At 38.9% G+C, this 19619-nt stretch overlaps 1 pseudogene; it reads right to left on the bottom strand.

Annotated features, from left to right (window-relative positions):
• Positions 1-12673: 12673 nt before the first annotated feature.
• LOC124927595 lies at positions 12674-14595 on the bottom strand (annotated as a pseudogene).
• Between the last annotated feature and the right edge of the window lie 5024 nt (positions 14596-19619).

The raw sequence follows: 19619 nt of genomic DNA, 5'->3' as shown, positions 1-19619 counted from the left end.
GGGCATCAGCCTCTAGAGCCGCGGCATCCGCGTTTTCCTTAGCTTTCAGAATTTCGGCCATCTGTTCGGTGAGTGCCTTTACCTCGGCCACGAGAGTCTCATTTGTCTTTTCCAGCACTGAGACCCGGTCAATTGTCGTGTCGACCCGGTCGAAATCCTTCTTTAAGTCCGAAGTTATACCCTCTAGAGCTGCGGTATGCTGAGCACATTTTTCGCGCTCACCGGCCTCTTCCCATAGCCCGGTGCTGAGATCTGCTAGGCGTGCTTGATGTTGATCCACAAGCTGTTTTGTCACACCGGCGAACTGCATGGCCGAATCAAATATTTTATTGCAGCATTCCTTGAACGGTTGAAGCTTGGACACTTCGTGTTCAAGTACACGGTCATCAATCTGCTCCGATATTGATGCCTTAAACTTTTGAAGCCGGTCTTCAAGCTGCCCTGATATGGACATTTCAAACTTCTTAAGTTGGTCAACAATCCGCCCCGAAACGGATGCTTCAAATTCTTGGAGCCGGTCATCAATCCATTCCTTAAGGGGAACTGAGACGGTGGCTTCCGGTGGTGGAGTAGGAGTTGACTGCTCGGTGGGATCTGGATCGCCTCTCTCACCGGAGTCTATCAGTGCAGCATTCTCATTAGGAGGTTCTAATGTTGCCGCATCCTCTAAGCTTGGCACCTCACTTTCCAGGTTTGGAACCGCATCTTCTAAGTTTGGAACCTCAACTCCCAAAGTCGGTATCGGTTCCTCATCTTCCAATATCGGTTCCTCAACTTCCCTTGGTGTCTCAACTTCCTCTCTTGAGGGTGTTGGGTATTCAACTGGAAATTCTTCGATTACCGGAGCAGTATAGACCGGTACTTGCTTTTGGTTGCATATTGCTTCCAGCCGCTCTATCTCCTGACGTATTTCCAGTTTGCCCTTTTCAAGCTTCTCCAATACTCGCGGTGCTACGGTAGACACCGATCCCCCTTCGGCATATTCTTCCTTAATCTTTCTGATGCGCCTTCTTAGTTTCCGAAGATGGCTTCTCGGTATCAGGAGGCAAGTTCGGCATTGTACCTCCTGAATTGTGTTGGATTTTGTGAGGCTGAAGATCATGTCCTCTACTTCCTCCAATCTTGCGATGCAACCATGTTGCGGGAGGTCCGGTAGGATATCTTTATACTTTGTATTGAACCGGTACTCATGCCACTCCAGATATAAGTCTATGACGTCCTCGTCTCGCTTGTTTATGCCCTGAAAGATATTCTGGGCAAGTCTTTCGGCCTCGGCCTCATCGGCCTCTTCCTCGTTGTGGCCTTCATCATTGTTTCCTTCATCATTGTCTCCTTCATCAACCCCGTCTTCACCCTCGGTGGTCTCAGGATTAGCGCTTCGTTCGGCATCGTTCGGACTCCGAGCCGAATTATCGTCTTCATGGACCGTTCTATCTTCGGTCCACTCCGTGTCGGTTTCCTCAGAGGCCCACTCCTCATCTTCCGCTTGTTGTGGTGGGTCTGCGAAAGTTATCTTTTCTTTCCTCTTTCCTCCGGTCTTAGCTTTTGCCGGGGCATCTTTCTGTGCGGCTTTCTTCTTTCGGCCACCTGTGGAACTGGAGGCCGACTGCGTTCTTGGAAGGATTTGCCTCGATCGAATGATGCAGCGTTTTATTAGCCCAACACCGGGACCGACGTTGACGTTCAAATGTAGGAAGATCTTACCGAGTTGCACGGCATACCCCCACGATCTGGCTGAATCCGGTCTTACCATGTCCATGAGGTTGCTGAATACAGATCTTGCCCAGTTGACCTCCCTTCCTTCCAACAGACGAAATATCATTTTGATTTTGTCTCTGGTGAGGTTGCTGAAGTTTCCTCCCCTTACCAGTATCGCCCTGGCGAAAACGTCACATGCCGGGATATATTCCGGCTTCAGCGTGTTCTTACTTTCGGATGTCGTGATTGGCTTATTGGTTGCCGATAAGAGGTGGCGAGCCGTCTCAAAAGTATCATCGTCTATTGGTGTCGTCGCGTCCTCGCCGGTAGTTGGGAGATGCAAACTTTCGGCCACCACTACTTCGGTAATCTCGATTTGGGAACCGCAAACCGTTGCGATGATCCTATCGTAGGAGATGGTTGCGGTTTTGAAGAACTCTTCGACCGCCTCTTTGTAAATTACGTGAGGACCATCTAGAAAGTATCCCAGACCGGTTTTAATCAGCCGGTCAATGACTTCCTTTGCCTCGGTCGTTCCATTCTGCCGAATCTCCTCGAAGTCCACTTGAGAGTAAAGTTTGAATAACGCCGAATCACGACCCATGTTGAAGAGTTTAAGAATGAGAGAAATCGGCTTCAGAGAGTTTAGAAGCTTAGAGAGAGAAAGTGAATTTTCGTGAGAATGAAAAATATGACGAAGGCTCCTTTTTATAGGCACGGTTTGGAAGCCAAACCGTCCCATCATGAATGGGCGGGAAATTTCCCTCCAAATCGAAACGACGCCAAACTGTTGGCGGTTACATATGAAACGGTGGGCGGCAGCTTTGAGGGGGAGATTTCCCTCCAAAATTTTGTCTATGTCATGGATGACATATTCTTATCTTTGAGGCCGAATGATTAACAGACATTTTGATTAACAGTTTTGATCAGGTTTTATGAAACCGGATAAGAACGAGTTAAGCCGGTTATTTAGATAGATGCAAATAATAAAGAGAAACGATCTTTAAAACTGAAACGATATTTTTATTAGAATGGAAACCGATAGGATGAAAGAAAGATATTTAAGCAAAGACATTTAAGCAGTAAGCACCATTCTGGAATACTTTTCCACCACCGCATCTTTATCAAGAATGTTTGAGGGGGATGCCGGTGTGCCCGGTCCAAAATCTCGCCGGTACTTGAGAATGAGCTTGCTGATGTGAGGTGCAAAGCCGAGACCCTTCTTTGTCCGCACCATTTTCCTCAAGATTTGAAAGAGGACCGCTGCCCAATTGATGGGCGTGTGGTTGTAGATGTGGGTCATGATGTTGTAGGTATTCTTTGAATACCGCTGATTTTGAGATTGGCACAGAATTGATCGAGTGACAATTTCAAGAAGTAACTGAGTACTACGACCGAGGCGGGTTTTTAACCCATGGGTTTCCGCCGGGTCAAAGGTTGCAGAACAGCGGAACCCATAGTAGTATTCATCAGTTCCCTCCATGGCCGGAAAATCAGAGAACCCTTCTTTGGGCAGATTGAAGAGGGTGGCAAATTCGGCTTCATCAAGCCGGAAGGTATGATTCCTTACAGTGGTGACAATGCGATCGCCCCAATTGCAGGCATTTCTGAAGAATTCCTTGACATCCTCAGTCAGTATGGGACCGGATTCGTAAAGGAAAGATTGAAGACCGGTAACAATAAGGCTTTCAAACATGTGTTTCTTTGGATGGTCATAATCCCATTCTGCCATACATGAGCTGAAGTCGACACTTAGAAAATTTCCCAGAGTTCGGCTTGGCATGATTATGGTATAGAGAGAGAGATTCAAGAGGAATACAAGTGATTTTGGATGTGATAAAATGAGAGGAAGATGGCTCCTTAAATAGGATCGGTTTTGGAGGGAAAATCTGTGCATTGATGGTCAGTTTTGTTTTATTAAGGAAAAGAATCTTTTCCTTTTCAAAGTGCATGGGGAAGTGGCGGTTTGCAAAGCTCGAGGTAAGTGTTAGTTGGGAAGTGACCAGATTAGTTGGAAATTAAATATGCGGGTGGTTGGGAGTTATCTCATTAAATGGGATTATCTCATTAAATGCATTTAACACATAACGATATGGATTAGATAGAGACCGAAAATGGTAGAGACAATACCGAAAATGACATACAGAAATGATGAAGTTAAGAAAAACACAAATAAAACCGAAGTGGACATGGATGAAGCCGATATGATCAAAGTTGAATTGGGTAATGATTCATCCGGTACATGCAGCAAAACGACCGGATGCAGGAAGGAGTGACTTAGCGAGCACGGGAATTAGCATCACGAGGGGGGTTGAAGTTTCTCCTCCTCCATTCTCTTTCAAACCGATCGTAGAATGAGTCGATGACTTCTCTGGTGAACACCTGACCGTGGTTCAAACCTTCGCCGGGACATGTTGGAACTCCAAGTTCCTCAAAAAGTCGGCTTATCTGGGGAACGAACGCCACTGACCGGGTGCCGATTATCCAAATAAGGACGTCAAACAGTACCCTAGACCAGTTGACTGGCGTTCTGGTGATGATGGCCGCCATAATGTTGAACGTTGCCGCGCAGTATGTGTTGGTGACATCTTTTCCAAAGATGCCTCTTCCTATTATGTCATTGAGGAGCTGAAACTCAGCCCTTAAAAGAGATTTAGACCCATGGTCATCAATAGGCTCATCTGACCGGGCAAGGGAGAGAGAGACCTCGGCCTTAATATCGGCCGGAGGGTTTAGGTCTGTTAGCCCTTGTTTGGGCAGATCGAAGCACCGACCGAAGTCCTGCTCGGTGAAGTCAAAGAGAATACCCCCAACCTTTGATTGGATGTGGGTATCGAAGTGGGGTGTCCCCCGGTATACCTTGGCGTTGTAGTAAAATTCCAACACTGATTCAGGGTAGATTGTTTGCCTGGCATCCAGAAAATGCTGGAGGCCGGTATCTTCCAGTTGTTTGATCATCCGATACACCTCATAATGATCGGTATCGGAGCAAGATTCAAAGTCAACTTGGAGAATGTTTGGGAAGAGAGACATTTTTGCCTTAGTGATAGAGATAGTGTTTTGTTTGTGAATGTTTTGGTGAGTGAGTGCTTCCTTTAAATACTGGTTTTGGGGCTAACCTATTGTCCGGACATTAAGTGAGATGATATGTATTAACCGCAGGATAAGAAACTTTGCATGAAATAGGCAGTTTTGCAGGTCTAGGTGTCGGTCATAGGCCTGGACTGTGAAAGATATCAAAAGATCTTCACGTCTTTTTAGGCGCGACCAGTTTTACTCTGAAAAGGCAATGATGCAGAACAGATACCGTTAACCTCTGATAACTATTCCTCTTCTGTTTGAAATTCAAATAATCTGGGGTAGCGTGCTTCCGAGCCGGTCAGACATCATTTGTTCATCCCGATGCGGTTATTTGGTGCATGTACCAAGTAGCCGGTCGGATTACTTTTTCTGATAGACTGGGCGGTTCTTCCGCAAACACCCCGAAGATTCAAAGTTCAACTTCTTAGGAAGAATTATCGGTTTGTCTGTCTGAACTGATTCCCTTTAATTATCCTTTGGAAGGATTTGGCTGATGTCGGTTAAGCCGAGAGTAAGTCTAAATTGAGAAAACTTAGCTTCCTGCAGCGGCTTCGTGAAGATATCGGCTACTTGTTGATCGGTTGGTACGTATTCCAGCCGGATATGCTTCAGCGTGACATGCTCTCTGATGAAGTGATGTCTGATGTCGATGTGCTTGGTTCTGGAGTGGAGAACCGGATTGTAGGTGATCGCAATAGCACTTGTGTTGTCACAGAAAATCGGGGACTCTTCGGCTGTAATACCGAAGTCCTTCAGCTGCTGTTGGATCCAGAGGAGTTGAGAGCAGCAACTTCCGGCCGCCAAGTATTCAGCCTCTGCGGTTGATGTCGCCACCGATGTCTGCTTCTTGCTGTGCCATGACACCAGTCGGTCACCTAGGAACTGACATGTTCCACTGGTGCTTTTTCTGTCGATCTTGCACCCTGCATAATCTGCGTCTGAATAGCTTGTCAGATTAAATGATGAGTCTTTTGGGTACCACAGACCGACATCAGGTGTGCCCTTTAGATACTTCAGTATCCTCTTTGCGGCTGTGTAATGGGATTGCTTTGGATTTGCTTGGAATCTCCCACACACACCAACTACAAACAGGATGTCCGGTCTACTTGCTGTCAGGTACAGCAGGGAACCGATCATGCCTCGGTATGCAATCTGATCTACCGATTGACCTTCATCATCTCTATCCAATTTAACGGATGAGCTCATTGGGGTGGCTGCCGAGGAGCATGTGTCCATACCGAATTTCTTCAGAAGCTCCTTGGTATATTTAGGTTGACTGATGAATGTTCCTTCCTTGAGTTGTTTAACCTGAAGACCTAGGAAGAAACTTAATTCTCCCATCATACTCATTTCAAATTTATCAGTCATCATTTTTGAAAACTTGTCACAAAGCTTTGGATCGGTGGAACCGAAAATAATATCATCTACATAAATTTGAACAAGTAGAATATGTTCCTTCTTTTCAAACTTAAACAGGGTTTTATCCACCGAACCGATGGTGAAATTATGCTCTAATAAAAATGCGGTTAGCGTATCATACCAGGCTCTAGGTGCTTGCTTTAGACCGTATAAAGCTTTGTTCAGCCGGTATACATGGTTTGGAAATGCAGCATTTTTGAAACCGGGTGGCTGTTCAACGTACACTTCTTCACGTATATCACCGTTCAGAAATGCACTTTTAACATCCATTTGAAAGACTTTGAAATTTTTGAAAGCAGCAAATGCAAGAAAAATCCTAATGGCTTCAATCCTGGCTACAGGAGCAAATGACTCTTCAAAATCAATGCCTTCTTCCTGTTTGTAGCCTTGAGCCACTAATCTGGCTTTGTTCCTCGTGACCAAATCGTCCTCATTGAGTTTGTTTCTAAATACCCATCTTGTTCCTATGACCGATTTATCTTTCGGTCTGGGAACTAAGTACCAGACTTTACTACTCTCGAACTGGTTTAGCTCTTCTTGCATTCCCAAGATCCAATCCGGATCTGACAATGCTTCATCTATTCTTTTCGGTTCAATCTGGGATATAAAAGCAGAGTTAAAATATCCTTCCAGAAGTTGACTCCTAGTTCGAACAGGTTCTGAAGGGTCACCTATAATTTGCTCAGGAGGATGTTTACTATTTTTTCTGAGATTCAGTTCAGGGGTGTCTACCAAATTACCGGTAACTTGATCAAGGCTAGACATGTCGGTAGGTTGACCGAGATTGTCAGACCGACCGACTCCCTCGGATTGGACCGAAGTGTCAGCTTCCTGTTGTGGAACAGCTTGATCCGGCTGGGTATCGATATTACCCATTAGGTCATGGACAAACCGCCTGAAGACCGGAGTCTCATCTTCGCTATCAGAATGAATATCATTATTTTCCAATCTGTTGTGTAGATCAAAGCATGAGGTAGTATTGCTTTCAACCGATTCATCGAAAACAACGTGAATTGTTTCCTCCATGGTTGCAGTTCTATTATTATATACTCTGTATGCTTTACTTACTGACGAGTATCCTAGCATAATGCCGGTATCGGTCTTTGCATCAAAAGCAGTGAGTTGGGTTTTACCATTTATATGAATATAACATTTACAACCGAAAATCCTGAGGTACTTGAGTTTAGGAACTCTGTTAAAATAAACCTCATACGGTGTTTTGTTGTGAAATCTGTTTATTAAAGACCGGTTTTGTGTATGGCATGCAGTGTTAATAGCCTCAGCCCAGAATTTCTGAGCAATGCCGGAGTCGGCTATCATAGACCGTGCGGCTTCCTTGAGAGTCCGGTTTCTTCTCTCGGCCAGGCCATTTTGTTGAGGAGTCCTAGCACTAGACAACTCGTGTCTAATGCCGGATTCATCAAGATATGCAGTTAATGTACTGTTAGTAAATTCGGTACCTCAATCACTTCGAATGTTGTTGATACGAGTTGATTTTTCATTTTGCAACCGCTTAAGAAGTATGATCAGGTTTGATACAGTTTCACGTTTAGATGGTAGAAATATCACCCATGTATATCTGGAGTAATCATCAATAACTACCATAGTGTAAAGCATACCGCCTAGACTAATGACCTGAATCGGTCCAAATAAATCCATGTGAAGAAGATCTAGGCATCGGCTTGATTGAATATTTCCATTACTCTTAAAAGATGACCTAGTTTGTTTACCCATCTGGCATGCTGAACAGACCTTATCATGGTTAAATACTATATCGGGAATACCTTCAACTAGCTTTTTGCCACGAATGTAGTTTAAGGTTTTCATGTTTAGATGATTTAGTCTCTTGTGCCATAGCCAGGTTTGATCAGTTTTAGCTATCATGCATATAGGATGTTCTACTCTTGTTTTCCAGTCTACCTTATAAATGTTACCTATCCTATTTCCGGTTAGTAATACAATACCTTGAGAATCCTTAACTAAGCATGCATGTTTAAGAAATTCTACCGTGTATCCGGCATCACACATTTGACTAATGCTAAGTAGATTAAAACGTAAGTTTTCAACTAAGAGTACATTATCAATAGTTAGATTACCATGGACAATCTTACCCTTGCCCACAGTTTTACCCTTTGAGTTGTCACCGAAGGTAATTAGAGCACCGGTTACTGATCTGATGTCGATTAGCAAATTGCTGTTTGCGGTCATGTGCCTGGAGCAACCGCTGTCCAAGAACCATTCGGAATTTCCTAGCCGTTTCTTTGGATCCTGCAAAATGTACATATTTACAACTGTTTGGTACCCACATTTACTTGGGTCCACATGCGATTAGTCCCTTAGGTATCCAAACCTTGATGAACCGAACAGTTTTCTTTGCTAGGGTTTTAACTGTCCTTTTGGCACTCGGTCTCGTGTATTTCGGTTTTCCTTCAGATAACCTAAATGGTGTTCGTCTTTGGTTCGGTGATCTGTAGTTTGACCTACGCGGCTCAGGAAAATCTTTCTTATATTTGAGGATTTCGGCTCTTCTTTTCTCAAGGTCAAGCCATGAATCGGTTGGGCCAACATAATCGTATTTTAGCTTTTCTTCCCTATAATATGCGGTTTCCTCTTCTTCAGCTGTCCAGGTACTCTTAAGGAATTTTATAAAGGGGAGGTTTCCTTTTGTAAGCCTTGCTTTTTCTATGGGTTTTCGGTCTTTGGAGCTATTCCCTGTGTATCCTAGACCACGCTTACAACGAGGATGCCTATAGTGTTTATTCATATCCTTTACTATATCGCTAGATCTTTTATAGGCGGCCATCGTATATTGAAATCGGGCATTTTCTTCCTCGGTTAGTTCTCTAGTCGGTTCACTAGGTTGTTCTATCTTAGGATCTAACTCGGTTTCTAGGGTGTGGGTATCATCAGGTTGTATGACTTCCGGTTCGGTGATGATAGGTACCTCTGGTTCTATTGGGATAGGTACTATGGGATCGGTCTTGATGTTAAGGTGTTTAGGTAACATGGTCAGTAAGTTCTTATATTCTTCTACCATGTCATTCAATGCTTCATATAACTCATCTTTAGTAAATTCATCATAAGGAGAATCGAATACCTGTTCCTCATTGGCCATGAGGCACGTGAGTTCATCGTCACTGTCACTGCGAGCCCACAAACTTCCTCCATCGTCGGCTATCAGTGCTTTCGGCACCTCACTTCCCTCACCGGCTTGTTGATAATTATTTCTGTCATTTTGATAGTCCGGTTTCTGGGTATCCCTTCTTGGTTTCCTGCATTCCCACTTAAAGTGTCCCATACAGTTACAGTTATAGCATCTTATATTGGATTTGTCACCATAGTAGTTGTTTGTCGGTTGGCTCCTTTTCATGAACCTCCCAAACTTCTGTGCGAGCATGGCCATGGCGTCCTCAGTAAACTGTTCGGCTGTTCTGATAGGTGCGGGTGCAGGAACCGGTATCGGTGCAGGTGTAGGTACAGGAACAAGTACAGTCGGTTCTGTAGATGTGATTAGTGCTTTGGTTGATGTTGAGGCCGAGACTTCCTCTTCGGTTCTAGATTTCATTTCGAACTCGTATGCCTTGAGATCTTCGAATACATCGTATAGTTTCATCTTACGTAGGCTCTTTGATTCCCTCATTACCATTGTCTTTATATCCCAGGCACTTGGAAGGGATCTCAAAGCCTTCATAACTACCTCTTTGTTCTCATACTTTTTGCCCAGAGTAGCTAGTTCATCTAACACACCAGTGAACCGGTCACTGTATTCCTTCATAGTTTCTCCTGGTTTCATTTTGATACTTTCGAACTTCTGTGTAGCCATCATTATTTTGTTCTCCCTTGTTCTTTCATTTCCTTCAAAGATCTGGATGACCGTGTTCCATGTCTCCTTCGCAGTTTTGCAGTCTCTGATCTTGCAGTATGTGTTTCTGTCTACGCTGTTGGAGATCCGGTTTCTTGCGTGGTTGTCCAGATTGTTTCTTCTCCTGTCTTCAGCTGTCCATTTTTTTCTGTCTTTATCAATGACTATCGGTCCTTCGGTTAGAACGGATTCCATTTCATCATCCAAGGTGACTAGATGCAGGTGCATGCGTGCCTTCCAGTTGGCAAAGTCATCACCTTCTAGCATTGGAGGCCTATCCTGATACATGTTTGCTTGAGTATTGAAACTAACTGCTCTGATACCAATTGTTAGGATCTAGGTCGCCGCTGGTGGACCGGGGGTTGGACCGGTTAGCGGTTCTCACTCGTAGGGTGGTGGTTAATCCGGTTAGAGATTAACACCGGGGTTTCAATACTACACAACCTGTCACAAACCCTTGAACCAGGTTCAAGCGCGGAAGAGGTTTGCTTTCAAGTTGAAGCGGTACACTTGTATGATAGGCACGGAATCGGTTTCGGATGATGGAGATTTGAAGAATGGTGAGTCGGTTTCGGTAATCTGGAAATTCGGTATGGTTAGTATAAAGTCGGTTTGGAGCGGTATGGTTAAGTTAGTCGGTTATATAATGAAGCCGGCAGAAAGTAAATAACACAACAGATTTTATGGATGTTCGGAGATAAAACTCCTACGTCACCCCTTCCTCTCGAAACCGCGAGAAGGATATTCACTAAGGAATACAAGTACAAGCCGATCGAGACTTATTTCCTGCTCGATAACACTCTTACAATTCACACCGAAATTGTAACACACACTTAGAATTTAGCACTTAGGCTTTCTTAGAATAACACAGTTTTATCACTTGTAGTAAATGCTCTCAACGCTTCACTTATCTAGTTTTATGTCGCTTAATGTCCCGCATTTACTCTTCTGCAACTGCCTCCTTTTATAGGTGAGATATGCCAACGGTCATATTTCAAAGCCTTGAATCTGATTGGCTGATCAGAGGTGCAGTGATTCAGTGTCTCAGACCTGCCGGTCGTCTCCTCAGACCTGACGGTCAATCTCAGACCTGGTATCCTGTTTCAGACCTGCCGGTCTGTAAGGCAAACCTGCTGGGTTTGTCTTTTACTCAATGTAGGCACTGTCTGTTTGGACAGTTGTCTGTACTTTGAAGATTTCCTTTCTGGCTTATCCCGAAGTAGAAGGATCCGGTAGTACTGTTTTCTGCAGCCTACAGTCTTTCCTCAGACTTGCATGGATATGGAAGTATTCAGTCTGTTCCTTTGGTATCATTCTCAACAGATACCCAAAGTGTCTTCTTGTACAGGTCGGTCACTTGACTTGGCCGAATGTCTTTTGATAGTGAAGTAAGTAACCGGACTTCTTCCGGTTATACTTGTCTTGTGGATTGATCGGCTGTTTGATGGTTCCGGTTTTGAGCTTTGGCCAATCCTTCCTTTGTTTGGTCATGCTCCGAATACTCTTGATCGGTATGGTAACTTGACCGGTTCAGTTTCTTCAGTTGGTTCTCTTATTCATCCGGTCCGGTTCCTTGTTCCTGCATGGGAAGTTTGTTTAAGTTAGGTTTATTTGAACCGGTATGAATTTATCTAACAAATATCCCGTCGCGTGACACGACGGCACACTCGACAAAGGTTCCGGCGTGTCACGCGATGGCACACTTGACGAATTAGAGTTCCGTCGCGTGACGTGACGGGAGTATATTCGTCTGAAAACTGGGAAGTGGTCATTTACGCAATTTTTATTAGATGCATGTCATTTCCCCAATTAAGGCCATTATTAGGATCATTTTATCAAATTTCCCGATCAAATTATGCCATGCTAAAATTTCAAGTATCGGTCGTGACTAGAATTGGAATTATCCAAAAAATCTATTAGAAATGTAAATAACCGACTTTAAAAAATGCAAAGAAACGACCTTTTAAGAATTGTTTTAGCTTTATAGTAAGTTATAATTATTGACCAAATAGATGTCACGTTTATATTATTGTCATTTCACTAATATATCCAATTTTGATTAAAATAAATATTTATTAAAAATAAATAAAAAGAATGTTTTTTAAACCACTTCTAAAAATAAAATATAAAATTTAATCTTTAATATCAAATCACACCAAAACAATTTTAACAGTCCATTCTTCTGAGTTATATTTGAGTCCAACCTGCATATAAATGTTTGATTTGTCTTTGTTCATACTTAAAATATACATTAAACCAAATATTCCTAAGCAACTTACAAAGTCAAAGTGAATTTTGTATGATTAGATTTTGAGTTAAAAAAGTACCCTATAAACCATCTAAAACTTACTAAAATATCTTAATAAGCTTTCCGAATATGTTTAAGCTTTGCCATCAGACTCAGGAACATTAGAGGGCAGCATAATCACTCACTCTAACGGCGTACCCTAGTTTCCGACTGTGATGGGAATCAATCCAATCGAGAAAGTTTAGGCAGTACCAAAGGTGAGTAAGCTAAGATATTTTGTAGGGCAAGATGTTGAGGTCTAAAATTCGAAGTGAAATTTGTTATGATATGATTGAATTATAAATTTTATTTTATAATAAATCAAATTTAAGATGAAATTATAAACATCATAGCCATTATTAAGGACAACAGAAAATGAGTAATTCAGAGACCATCAACAAATATCAAATACACACAAGACAAATGAATATGATAGCCTTCATATGCATAAGAGATAGTATTATAATACACATGAGCAAACACCTGCAATCGGATTCTTTACCTTCTTGAGATTTTCGCCAAGAAGTAAACAACTGTAAAACAAACGAGGGCGAAAAGAACCACATGTATAACATGGCTAGATCCTGACTGAACTATACTCTTGTTTAATCTTCTCATATTGTTCTTCACTCCTGCTTGGGCTTTGATCAATGTCATTTGCTGTGTTATCAACCAATAAATAATAATAATAATAATAGTCAATTCCAAGAGGGTTTTTAAGTTTATCACATACAAAAAATTTTTTTTAACACATACCTACTGATCGATAAAGTCATTCTGAGACTTGGCTTCTGATTCTATTTCTTGAGCTACCTGCTTAACCAGATACAACAATGAATGGATTATATATTAGCCTTGTTTAATGTGTTTTATTCTAAATAAACCAAAATATCCTCTATTATCTCATCCAATTCTAACTGTTACAGTATCAGAGCATTTTGGACCAAAAGAAAAGCAAAATATCATGAAATATGGAACAGATGGTACCAAGGGTGTGAAGAAAAAGGTGTTAAATGAATCTCTTGAAAATATCAAAGATCAGATTCTAATTATAAAACTTCTGCCTTCGGTCGTCATGATACAAGGTCAGTTAAAAGAAGAAGAAAAGAAAAGTGAACAACTCCCAACTGGAACATCAATCTGAGATGAATGTTCAAGAACAGTTAAAAAGGAAGCCCGAAATCCTTCCATGCCTCTGAAGTCAAACAGAATGTAATCTGTGAACATTGCGAGATACAAGGTCATTCAAATGAAGGGTGTTTTAACATCCCGGGTTATCCAGACTAGTTCAAACTTCAAACAGTATAAGGACCACAGGAAGAAGAATTGTGCCCATGTCGTGAGACACCACTTGATTTTGAAGCAACCCTAGATAGTACAAAATGTTTACAGAATTCATGACAAAGATGAAAGATACAAAGTGATTTGGAGATAATTCTGGATATAATGCAAGTATGCCTAGAAACTCCAACTTTGCCATAAACGTCTTCTTTTTTCAGCATGAGCTTAAATGATATTAGCTTGCTAAGTAGTGATTCTGTGTGGATTATTGGTTCTGGCACAAGCAACCATAGTTGAAAAAAATAATAGGAATAGCATGATAGAACTTAAGACAATCAAGCCTATTTGACCTAAAGGAACCAAAAAATAAATAACTGAGACATGGACAATCAAACTCTCATCTAAAATTGCATCTCAAAATTGTCTTAATTGTGCCAGGTTTTATGTATAATTAATGTCAATGGCAAGACTTATTCATGATGACAATATTATTGTACTTTTTCAAAGATCAAGAATGAGATAAAAAAAGCTCTTACGTTTCTCAATTGCTTAACGTGTTTGCGTAGGCCAGTAATCTTATCATCCAAGTCCCCGTGCATTGGATCAATCCGCAACTGAATTTCATCGGAACCAACAGCGGGTCTTGTACTAAGACCCTCCCCGCGCATCACAATTTTTACCCTCTAATAAGATCAACAAACAAACAGGCAGAGAAACGCAAGGTAGCAAATAGAATGATGAAAACGATGCAACAATCAAAATCCTCCTTAGCGGAATTGTCAAAACAAATAAGCAAACAATCTATCTTTCTTTCTCGGAGAATTATAAGCATACCTCGATCTGAACGGTGCGGATCCGTAATTCTCCACACCTCTATACGAACCGGACGCCATCAGCAAATAGATCAGATGCAGACGATTCCCTACGACGAGCGCAACCCTAAGGCACAAAATCGTGGGTAGAACCCAAAAATCAACATAATTCAATAGTATAGAATACCATTCATTATTTGAATACCAATAGTATAGAATAACTAGGAATTCTAAAACTTCTCCTCAAATCCTATACACCCGATTTCTAGGTTATCACTCTATAAGCATTTAAACCTATAATATAAGGATTCTGAAACAATAACTCTAGGAATACATCTTCTTTTGATTTAGATTACTTAATTTTCATATCTAATCACATGATTTACTACTACAAGAAGAGTCTAGAATCCAATGCTATATCTTCCATTCTTAACTTAAGAACATTTCCTTAATCCTCCTACTACAAACTGGATAAAACTAACCTTGAAGGAGAAGAAGAAATCAGTGATCAGTCGATTCAGAGCTTCTCCTTGAAAGAGATGAAAAATTTAAAGAAAATTGCATGAAATACAGACAGATAGAAGCATAATTTTAAAGATCAAGAGTGAGAGAAAAAAAGCTCTTACATTTCTATAAACTCGTAGAAAAAAACAAACAAAAGATCACATACTTGAGCGACATGTTAACACCAAGAATACACTCTACCTAATAACCAAGCATAAACAATATGAAACAAATCACAGGAAAGGAACTCAAATAAAGAAAAATCGTCAATATATACCTAATTCCAACCCCAATTCTGCCTCTAACGACATAAACCAACCGATCAACATAAAAAATTCTCATGCAACAATACCTAAATCGGATGATGCAACTTCAGAGCTTATCTCTCTAGAAGTTAAGCCCTTTCTCTATGGCTTCCAAATACGGTTCGTCTCGCGGGAGGGAGAAGAAAGCTTCTCTATAAATATGTTTGATTTTGCCCCTCCAACTTTTGACTTGTTGGAGTTTTCCCTTTAAACTTTTGAAATATTTGATTTCATCTCGTAATTAATGTAAAGAAACAAATGGTGTATTTAGGTTTCTAACTCTCATTTATATTATTATAAGATGATTAGCTCATTTTAGTTATATTAAATTTGTATGTGAAACATTTTGTGCCTTAATATTATGTTTATTATTAATTTTTTTTTCTTTTTAATGTGCTTATTTTGCTGATGAGTAGTTGCAACTTAAAACGTTTTTATCATCTAATTTTTTTATGCATTTATTTACTAATGCTGTCAATTTTTCTTATTATTTTTGGTGCATAAAATACAATGTTTACATATTTTCTTTCAATCTATATCTCATTTAGGGAAAGAATATTAGATTTGGAAATAATGTTAGTTAAGAATAACAAATTTTGGGATCTCAAAACATAAATGTTAAGTGGTCGATTTACTATAGGGTAGAGATGAGTCAGATGTAGGAGTGTTCAATATTTGGTTTAAACCGAATATCCGACCGAATTCGAATTCGAATTTCATTTTCGGTTTTCGAATCGAATTTCAAACCAATTCGAATTTAAATACGGTTTTAGAATTAGTTTTCGAGTTTGGGTTTCAACTCGAAAACTAAACCAAAAACCGAATTCATTTTATTATTATTTATACTTCCAAACTTAACTTAAGAAAAAGATCAAAATAATCAAATTAAAATATTTTGAATTCAAGAATTAATAATAAAAAAAAAGTAAACAAAAGCACCAGTGGTCTAGTGGTAGAATAGTACCCTGCCACAGTACAGACCTGGGTTCAATTCCCAGCTGGTGCAATTTATTTTGAGTTATAGAATATTTGGTTCGGTTTATTCAATTATATTTATTTCATTTTCTCATCAATTGTTTTTTTTATTATTGATACAAATTAGAGAGTGAGGCAAATTTGGTTCGGTTTAATTAAAATTTATTCGAATTCGGTTCGGTTTTCGAATTAGCTAAAAAAAATTCGAATAAATCGAACCGAAACACTCGAATAACCTGAAAACCGAACCGATGAACATCCCTAGTCAGATGACCATCAAAATATCTCGTAAGAATATGAACTTTAGTGATTAAAAACAAAATATTTGGAACACAAGTTTTTTCGATGACATAGATGATATAGACAATGGTAAATCCTTTTCACAATTTGAATGTAATTGAAACAAATCTGAAATAAAAAAAAAGCACAAACAGTGCAACTCCTGATTTATCACCAACCTCACCCTCTAATTTGTATCAATAATAAATAAAAAAAAATAATTGATGAAAAAATAAAATAAATATAATTGAATATATTAATATAGTTGGTTAATGATCAAATAGACCAAATATAAACATTTAAGACCTTGTTTTAACAATACAATAACTCTTTAGTTTATAGAATATATAAAAAATGTGTCATATGTGTCGGTGCTTTTGGTTCTTTGAGTTTAAGTTGCTTCAGATTATGTGTTCAAGAGTATTTTGAACATTTTTATTTTGGTAAACTACTAAGATAATGATATCACAATCAAAAACAAGTCCATTTGGCCAGTCTCCTGATATCACTTGGGTATGATGTTAATTTTTTTTAGAGTTGTGAATCTTGTGATTGCTATATTCTTGCCTTTGATATGCTCAACAGAACAGAACTCCACTTTATCCTTTTCACTTTATTTTCATATGAACTACTAAGTTAAATGAGCTTATGTTGTGTGGCTATGGATGATTTTGTTAAATTTAGCTTTACTTTATCCAAGAATATGATGAAGTTGTTGGAAGGAACTAGGAGCATTTCTTATTCTTGGTGGTTTTGCATGATAATTCATGGTTCTTCTTTATGGAATGTTGATCCATTGACCCATGCACTTTCTCTGGTTCCTACAGGTCTTTTTGTGCTCTTCGCAAAATCCCCATTATGCTTCAGATGGCTCCAGCTGTTGGCATGATTGCCTTTGCTATTTGGGGTATTGGACCAGTCTTGCGGTTAAGTAGGATTGTTTTTCTTCAGGTACTCACTTCACTCAGATAATTAGCACATTGATCCAATTCCTTTCTTAGATGTTCTTATAATATTTGTGGCCCAGAAGAGTGATAATAGCTGGGAAAATAGCAGCACAAATTATGTCATGTATGACTTCTTATGTTCAGCCAATTGTTCTCTGGACTGGAATTAGCCTGATATGCAGGTTTCAGTGCCTTGTTTTCTGTTCCTTATTTTGGATGTAATTTCTTGGTAGATTTATCATGTGAACATATTGAAAACAAATTCTAATAATTTGCTTGCAAACTAGAACTACACAACCTAGTACATTAGATGGTAAATTACTAAGAGAGACATTGAGAGCATGTCTTCCAACTAAATCTGGGCATTTATTGAAATTTAAGGCCCAAAACATGAACTTGTGAGATTGAGTTGAAATTGAGGTCCAATTTGAAAACCAGAGCACAAAATTCAAAACGAGTCAAAATTGAGATTCATAGAAGCAAACTTCGGCTGAAGCAAAATTGGTGAAGGAAATATGTCCTTTAATTTAATGTCTAAACCTGGATAGGACAATTAACGGTGATAATTTAATCCGATTATGTTAGAAGTCGCAGTACTTTGCTAGAAGTCAACTACGATTAATGAGATTAAACCCATAGCTATTATAATTGAGTCTTATAAGTTCACACACTTAGAGTTGACAGAATAGATTAATGAGAATGAAATCTAATTATTAATAATATATTAGATATTATTATTAATTAGAAATAATATATAATATTTTATTTATGAAATAAAATAAAATAATTAACCATGGTAAATTGATTATAAAAATGTGATATATCAAATTAATTATGAATATAAAGATTTGAAATAGATTTTATTTAGGAAATAAAACGTTTATCATAAATATTATTTGCAAAACGGAGGAATGCCAAAAGATGGTCTTTTGGTTTTTTTTTGCCCCGACTCTCTAATTTAACAGCTTAAAATAGAGATCCGGGAGGTGGTGAATAGGTGATTGAAAAACTCATTTTTCCCCATAAGCAATTAGATTGCTTCTGTTGTTCTTTCGTCCTAGTAGTCGAAGTTAACTGAATCTTGACGAGCTCGTGTGGACCAACTAGAGGAGCAACACGTGGAACTCTCATCTTTTATACTACAAGATATATCGAATTCACGCATCAAAGGTATCACCTTTTCAATAATGCTTTTAATCGTTAAATGCATGAAAATCCTAAATAGATGTTAAGATATGATCTTATTTTCCGCAACATCTAATGAATGTCAACAATGGTATCAGAGCGAGGTTTTAGCATAATCCGATTGAATAAATTAATCGTTAATTTTGATGCAATAATTTTCTGAAGATCTTTTTAGTCTTCTAGTTTGCTAGAAAATTTTACATGAACAAACGTAAAATTAAAATAAATATTTTAAGATTAGATAATATAAATATTTGAATAAAATAAATATGATTTATGTTACTATTTTTTAAGTGTTAAGAAATATTAAATATTAAAATAATTGTGATTTATGTTACTATTTCTTAAGAGTTAAGAAATATTAAATATTAAAACAAATATGATTTATTTAATATATATATATTTTTAATTGTTTTACAATTTATTTTATAATTAGATTATAATATATAATTTTAATTCAATTTATGAACTTTAAGTTCAAGGATGGAGATCCATGAAAGATTTTTTTTAATAAAAGACAACAAAACATTAGTTCCTAAAGAATATTTGGGCAATGTCTTTTCGTGTCATAACCCATGCAGTTTATAGTTTTTTGGTTGAATGAGTTTTACAATAGCGATGGTGTACTTCCTTAACCTTATACTCATGATGGTGAATCTATACGGGGATTCATAAACCTTGATACGGTTGTACCCAACAAGAGACCAAAAGAAAGTTTTGGATCTTGAGACACGAAGATGATTCTGACATTGGATGTGAATTATCAACCAAGAATTATAAAGGAATGTTTATAATTAGTAAATTGTTACTTATCTTAAACACATAAGTCCTAAAGCAGTGCAAAAGTACGTTGGGCTTGTATGTGATGGGATTTTGGAATCATTTTATTCATAAGGAACAATTATAACTTGAATAAAATGTGCAATCGTATATATTAAATTGTTTAATCATAAATATTTATATATTTTTTTCTTGACTAATTTG

Source organism: Impatiens glandulifera, chromosome 2, assembly GCF_907164915.1.
Source record: "Impatiens glandulifera chromosome 2, dImpGla2.1, whole genome shotgun sequence".
In the NCBI taxonomy this organism is placed as follows: Eukaryota; Viridiplantae; Streptophyta; class Magnoliopsida; order Ericales; family Balsaminaceae; genus Impatiens; species Impatiens glandulifera.
Note: the sequence above shows the minus strand (reverse complement) of the source record. Positions and strands in the feature narration are given on the sequence as shown.